This window comes from Perognathus longimembris, chromosome 28, assembly GCF_023159225.1.
Source record: "Perognathus longimembris pacificus isolate PPM17 chromosome 28, ASM2315922v1, whole genome shotgun sequence".
NCBI classification, from domain to species: domain Eukaryota; kingdom Metazoa; phylum Chordata; class Mammalia; order Rodentia; family Heteromyidae; genus Perognathus; species Perognathus longimembris.
The window spans coordinates 56,004,134-56,011,281 of record NC_063188.1 but is presented as its reverse complement, the minus strand read 5'-3'; the positions used below and the strand labels follow the sequence as shown (position 1 = coordinate 56,011,281).

The 7,148-nt window shown below is 35.5% G+C and overlaps 2 pseudogenes; both read left to right on the top strand.

Annotated features, from left to right (window-relative positions):
• Positions 1-3,758: 3,758 nt before the first annotated feature.
• Positions 3,759-4,397, top strand: LOC125343535 (annotated as a pseudogene).
• A 950-nt stretch (positions 4,398-5,347) lies between these two features.
• Positions 5,348-5,977, top strand: LOC125343053 (annotated as a pseudogene).
• Positions 5,978-7,148: the final 1,171 nt, after the last annotated feature.

Genomic DNA, 7,148 nt, shown 5'->3' with positions numbered 1-7,148 from the left:
GGTGTTGGGTCTAAGAAAAGAACAGATTGAAAAAACCAGGATGATGATATGAGGATAGACAACTTTGTTTCAGAATTTCCTTGAAAGCTTCAGTGTGACATCCAGGTGACCTGGAAGAGTCTTTCATGTACTACTTCTTTTTCTTCTGTAACTTCTCCTGAGAAGATTTTCCCCCCAGATCTTTGTGCAATGTATGACACCTATAGAATGACTCACCATCATGATATTCCATCACTGAGGAAAGCTCCCAAGAATGGTCTGTGTGCGGAAATAATTCCTTAGAGAAACACTGCATAACAACAAAAAGTATGAAGGCTTGTTTGGAGAACAAAGTTGTGTTCTCTTAACTGGAAGTTATCATTTCACCATGACTGACACCGGACATTAAGATTAAACTATAACACTGGTGTTTCTTTATGCTCCTTCCCCCTCCCCCCAAAAAACTCCAAAATAAATAATTGAATGCTATGAAGATTAAAAAAAACCACAACAATTTCACAACTATAGTCCTAAGCGAGACTATTTCCTCTTGTTTCTAGTCTTTAGAATCTAATAAAATTGAGATTAGAAACAGAATTTGAGTGAGTTTTCCATTGTGTCAGGTATTTGAGACCACTCTTGGCAAGAGAATACATATTAACTATCTTCATATCCCCTGTGGAGTTTTCTTTCATGATAGAGAAGTATTAGTTGATGATTAATAAATGTTTCCATTAAGAACATGCTAGTTTCCATTAGATTGTTATTTTCTACTGTATATGAGTCATTTTTCTTTCCTCTCAACCTGATTAGATATTGTATTGAATTATACAGATTCTGGCCATATAGGTCCTACTAAATAGCTCCTGTGTCTGTAGTTTCTGGTGATAGCCACTATTTTATTCCTTTAGAAAACAAGGCTAGCATTAACTAGTGGGTCCAGTTGAGATTTGACTTACAATACTGCAAAGCTAATGAATTGCAGCAATATCCTTGAGAACTACCATTACATATATGTCATGGGGCTTGAACTCAGGTCCTGGGTGCTATCCCTGAGCATTTTTACTCAAGGCTAGTATTCTACTACTTTGAACCACAGTGTTATTTCTGATTTTCTGGTGGTTAATTGGAGATAAGAGTCTCATGGACTTTCCTGTCCAGGCTGGCTTTCAACCGCAGTCCTCAGATCTCAGAGTAGCTAGGATTACAAATGTGAGCCACTGGTACTTGGCCCACTGGATATTTTATTCAATAGGCTATCTAAAGGCACCATCAACAGAACAATAAAAACAATTAGCAGATGTCTTTCTTTATATTTATTTATAAATATATTTATATATTATTTATTTACTGGTTGAGTTTTATTTTGCTTTGATAGCCCATACCATAGTGAATAAGCCCATAAAACTTTTTAAGTACCAATATTTCAGCCTGAGAAAATTTTGACATCATATTTCTTCAAGGAGCAACTGATGTTAATTTCAAACTAATTATCCTTAACATTGATTGACCAGAGGAAAGTAGGGGAACTTTTTTCCCCTCTGATCTTAGTTTTGTTTTGATTGGCACATAATTATATATATTGGAGTTTTTTGGCCAATAATTATTCCATGTATATGAAAAGAGTGGTATAGGATGGAGGAGGGGAGATGTAGGAAGGTTTTCCTGCCAACCCAGTTTCTTAATAATACTGCTGAACAACTTAGCTCTGATATAAGCTTGGTTGGCTAATCTGTGCAGAGAGGAAGAATGGCAAATATGCAAGGTTTTTCCCATAATAAGAGAAATAAAACGTTTTAGGACTTTTTTGCCTTAAGGAGAAGTGATAAAATTTAAATATTTCACATGGGATTTGGAAACAGAGTCAATAAAGTCCTACATGTTATGGGAATTACCAGAGTTACCTTATTAATGAGAATTGGTTTTAAAGGCTAACTTTGATTTTATTTAACTCTTTGAGCATTGACAGTGACTCCAAATTATCAAGAAGAATTGAAAAGTAAGCTCCTCTTGACTCTTGGGAAACTATGTTAGGACACAAAACAAATATTTAGTAGTTAGGTAAGTGTGGATTCAGTTGCCTCACCTCTTAGTTGTGACTTTAGTCAAGTTACTTAATCCATCTAGATTGCAGTTTTTTTCTTTTTTGCCAGTCCTAGGGCTTGGACTCAGGGCCTGAGGAATGTCCCTGGCTTCCTTTTGCTCAAGGCTAGCACTTTACCTTTTGAGCCACAGTGCCACTTCCGGCTTTTTCTGCATATGTGGTGCTGAGGAATCAAACCCAGGGCTTCATGCATGCTAGGCAAGCACTCTACTGCTAAGCCACATTCCCAGCCCCTAGGTTTCAGTTTTGTGATATCTAAAATGGTAGTATTACCACACAGGACAATGTAAATGATTAAAATAATCCTAAGTGCTATGAAAACAAAAAGGCCAAAACTTTTGAATTGATTGTCTACGTTAAATATTTGAATAATGTCACCTAAAAGTCTCACTTTGGGCTCTTAGAAACTAAAGGTATGACAATAGCACTTGTTGGTAATGTTCTGCTGGAGCTGATTATTTTCTGTTCCTTTCAGTTAGGGACTCATTTAACTTGCTTTTCTGAACCCTGAAGGCATTTGAAATCATGACTCCTGTGAGCATTCCTGTTTAGTCATAATTCTTATGTGAACAACAATGATTTTAACCAGTTTGTCTATCAGAAACAAACTTCATGCCTGGAATTTTGAGATACTTATCACAAGCATAAGATGTTTATGCAGTCTTCTTTGATGTAAAATCTTCCTCGCAAACCTCCCTTTAGGCTTTGTATCAACTTAACTTTTAATTTAAGTTCTGTTTAAGATAACAAATCACTGAATCAAGCTTAGCATTCATTATTGAATGTGTTATCAATATTCCCAATTTGAGGGAGAGGAAGGAGAGAGACACAGAGAGGTAGGGAGAATTTGATTTCTCCTGTTAATGTTTTATGCTTTCCTCTTGAAGAGGCCCCAGTATGTCAATGTTATTTTAAATACCCATCTCAAACAAGGCCTTACCCTATACCTCTGTGCCATGGTGTTAGAGAACTGGACATACAAGAGGATTCATGTAAAGAGAGAGAATATTCCAGGCATGCTATTTTCAAATGTGAAGAATATTAATATGAATTATTTGGGGCTGTAGAAGAACTGGTTATTAGTTTGGACCACTGACTCTACTTAGAATTAGAGAGAACATTTGAGTTTCAGGTTTTATTTCATTCTGTGTATTTCACACAAAGAAACTTAATTGTAATATTTCCATCTCATTTCTAGTGCACTAACCAAGAAAAATCATGTCAGATGCTGGTGGCTCACACCTGTAATCCTAGCTAATTTAGAGACTGAGATCTGAGGATTTCAGTTCAATGTCAGCCCAGGCAGAAAAGTCTGTGAGTCATTATCTTCAGTTAACCATCAAAATGCCAGAAGTAGAGGTGTGACTCAGGTGGTAGTGTGACAGCCTTGAGTGAAAAAGCCAGGCAAGACCACGAGGCCCTGAACTTAAATCCCAGTACTAGCAATACATAAATAAACAAATAATCCTATCCTTCCTGGATTAGATATCTGTCTCGAGTTCTTCTGATACTGATACATATATATATATATATATATATCCAAGTAGGAAAAGTTCTTCAAATCCATTGCTTAATCCAGATGTGAGAATAGTAAGATCAAATATGAGTACAAGCAGCGTCAGAGCCACAGACCCGCCGGTGACCTTTGCTAGATAACCATCCCTGGTGTCTGGGGCAAGCAGGATTGGAGACAGAAGTGTCCACAAACAATGGGTGATATAAAAGCATCACTTGATATTAAAGAGTTCCCTGATTCTGAGGTATGTCAGACCCGAGTGTTAACCCTGGAAGAATGGCGAAACAAGTGGGTGACCGGTGACACTGCATTTCACCAAGAAAAAGGAAATCAGCTATTCAAGAAGCATCTAGAGACTTTTCTTAACGACCAGAGTGGACTGAGGGTATTTTTCCCTCTTTGTGGAAAAGCAGTGGAGACGAAATGAGTTCTTCAGGGAACATTTCATTGTACTGTTGCAGCATTTTTTACCTTCCCAGGGCAAATATTAGCCAATTTGACAGGATTTGGGATACAGAAGCCTTAGTCGCCATCAATCCTGATGATCGCAAACGTTATACAGCTGTAATACTGTCTCTCTTGAGAAAAGAATTCCGCTACTTCCTGGCAGTTTTGTCTTATGATTCAACGAAACATGCAGGTCCACCATTTTATGTTACAGATGCTGAAATTAGAAGGTTGTTTGGGACAAGATGCAATATTATTTGTCTTGAGAAAGTTGATGCTTTCGAAGAACGACATAAATGTTGGGGAATTGACTACATTTTTGAGAAGTTATATCTACTGACAGAAAAGTAAAGATCATATAGATGGTTCCAATGCCTAATGTATGAAACTGTAACCTCTCTGTACATCAGTTTGGTAATGAAAATTTGAAAAAAAATAGATCATATAGATGGAATCAGGTTAACATCAATATGATTTTTATTTTCTTTGGGCATTTAAAAATGATGCTATAATGAATATAATGAATCTTCAATATTTTTCTCATAAATCATTACTCAAAAAACACACAAAACTTTGTATAGCTCCTTTAGAGAAGAACATATAATAGGAAGGAGCTGTTATACATGTATGTCTTATAGATTATAAGACGTTTTCATAGAAGACATTTCTTCTACAATTAAAAAAAGAAAAGAAAAATGTAATGAATGTAACATAAAATATACCATAGACATTGAAAAACTGACATTTAGAATCCCTGAAATAACACTTTAATAGGATTTGAAATAGTCCACAAAATTATGTAAAGTATTAGCTATTACTATAAACCCTAATCTTACACTCAGATCCTAGCACCTCTTTTCAAGATGTTTTTACCATGTATACTTTTACATGTAACTGAATCATGAAACAGATTAAAATTTTTAATTAAATAAACTAATCTATATGGAAAGTATTTTTGCACATTGTAGGAATAAAATGTTTAAATTTCTGAAAAAAAATGAGTACAAACATCAATTTATGTAGAAAATATTGAATCAGATAAAAGGTTTTTTTGTCTTTGCCATCAATTGTCAACATAATATATAATTTTATATGGCTATTTGATCTTCCGTGAAATCAGGTCTAACCATGGGAAAGATATTAATGGTATTATTTTAGCCTGATAGAATATTAAATTTAATGGACCAAACCATAGTTTTAAGTGAATTTAAGATGCTGTTTTGAATATACATACTTATATCACTTTTCTATTTTACTACAGGAATCCTGCTCAATTTAGGATTTTTATGAATTGAGACCACATGAGAGATCTCCGAAGGTACCTGGCCTTCAAATACATCCAATATCTCATCTTACCATCTCCAAATATCATCATCATGCTACTGGGATTTTTAGGCAGTCTGTATGTCATGGTGATTCTGATTGCCTCTGTATCCAGAAAGTCGACTTCAGTGTTTATTAGCAACATAGTTCAGGCGGACATCTTAGTTGGCTGCACCTTTTTTTTTGCCATGACTCAAGGTATGATAAATGATGAAATATCTTTTTTCCACTCAACCTTGAGGGAGAATTACCTGACTGCAAATGTCCACATCAGTTTTCTTTTGCTCAGCTGTGTGAGCTTTGAGGCCTTTCTGATTACTTTTCTTCCAGTAGAGACACGCCACTTTAGAACTGTTAAGCATGCTAGGGTGGCTTCTAAGAGCATCTAGACTGCTATAATTATAGAATATTTTTTTTATCAGCTGGAGTGCTTCAAAGATGTTGGCATTTCTTATCTTGACATTAACAGACAAGTTTTGCTGTCGCTGAATTTTTGTTTTGGAGTCACAAAAGTGCTAAAATCACTTATTTACCCGACTGGGTTACTTTTAAGAATCTTTAATGTTTATCTGTTTTATAAAATTTTTTTCAGAGCTGGTAATCGTTAATTGTATATAGTAACTTGGCTAGTCATAGTGCCCAGATTTTTGCAAATTCTAATACAGATGTTCCTCTGAGTACATTTGTTGATAGGATTGTTTATATTCAGTTGAATTTAAGGAGATTCCTTTAGTAAGTAATCAATAAGCACTAAGAAAAAAAATCAAGTTTTCCTATAGGATGAGAGAATTTAGTTTCAAGGCTATAGTACAGAAATCCTGTTACTTATTCAAGCTAATAGGCCTGATCTACAGACTTAAAACACATTACAAAAAGATTATAGCATCAGTTTTGCCTGAGATTCCAGACTGATGGCCTGGCCTCTTGGTTTTGAACTTTTCAGCCTTGAAAATCATGTGAGATAATTCCTTAAAATTAAAATATGAAAAATACACACCGTATTTCTTGTGTTATTTAGGAGAAACTCTGATAATGACTTACGGTACTGAGAATTGTCCTAAAAGAGAAGAATAGTAAGATGAATTTTCAGAATTCATATTTTGTTTTCTGGAAAATGAGTCTCTTATGTTGATTCTATTTAAGGACATTGATTTTCTCCATTTCCAGTGTAATGTGACAATGGAGATATGCAAAATATCACTGTCAAATAATTACAAGGCAAGAGTTTTGGTGAATACATATCTTGATACCCTATAGCATACTTGTAAAACAGTGAGCTTATTAAGTTGACCAGTTCCTCCTAAAGGAGAAAAAGAAAAGGAGGAGCCCAAGGCTTAAAGTTTCCTGTTTCACTGCTGCAGACATGACCTGAAAAGATCTATGCTTACTCTGAAAGAAGCTCCTACCTGTAGTGGCAGAGCTGGAATGAGGAAAACCAAACCCAGAACATCATCCTTTGAGTGACTAAGACATTACCCCAACAAAATATCTATCCTTGCAGATAATGCAGATGAATCTGGGAACAAGGAACTCTTACATTTAGCTGATATTTTGACAGAAGAAGCTGTATTTCAATCTCATATGAACAGACTAATTCTACTTTGCTTGAAAAATCTGTAATCATTCTGGGCACTGGAGGCTCATGTCTATAATTTTAGGAGGCTAAGATCTGAGGACCACAGTTCAAATCCAGCCTGGGCAGGAAAGTCTGTGAGGCTCTTATCTCCAATTAAACACCAGAAAACCACAAGTGGTAGGGCGCTAGCCTGGGGCTGGAGA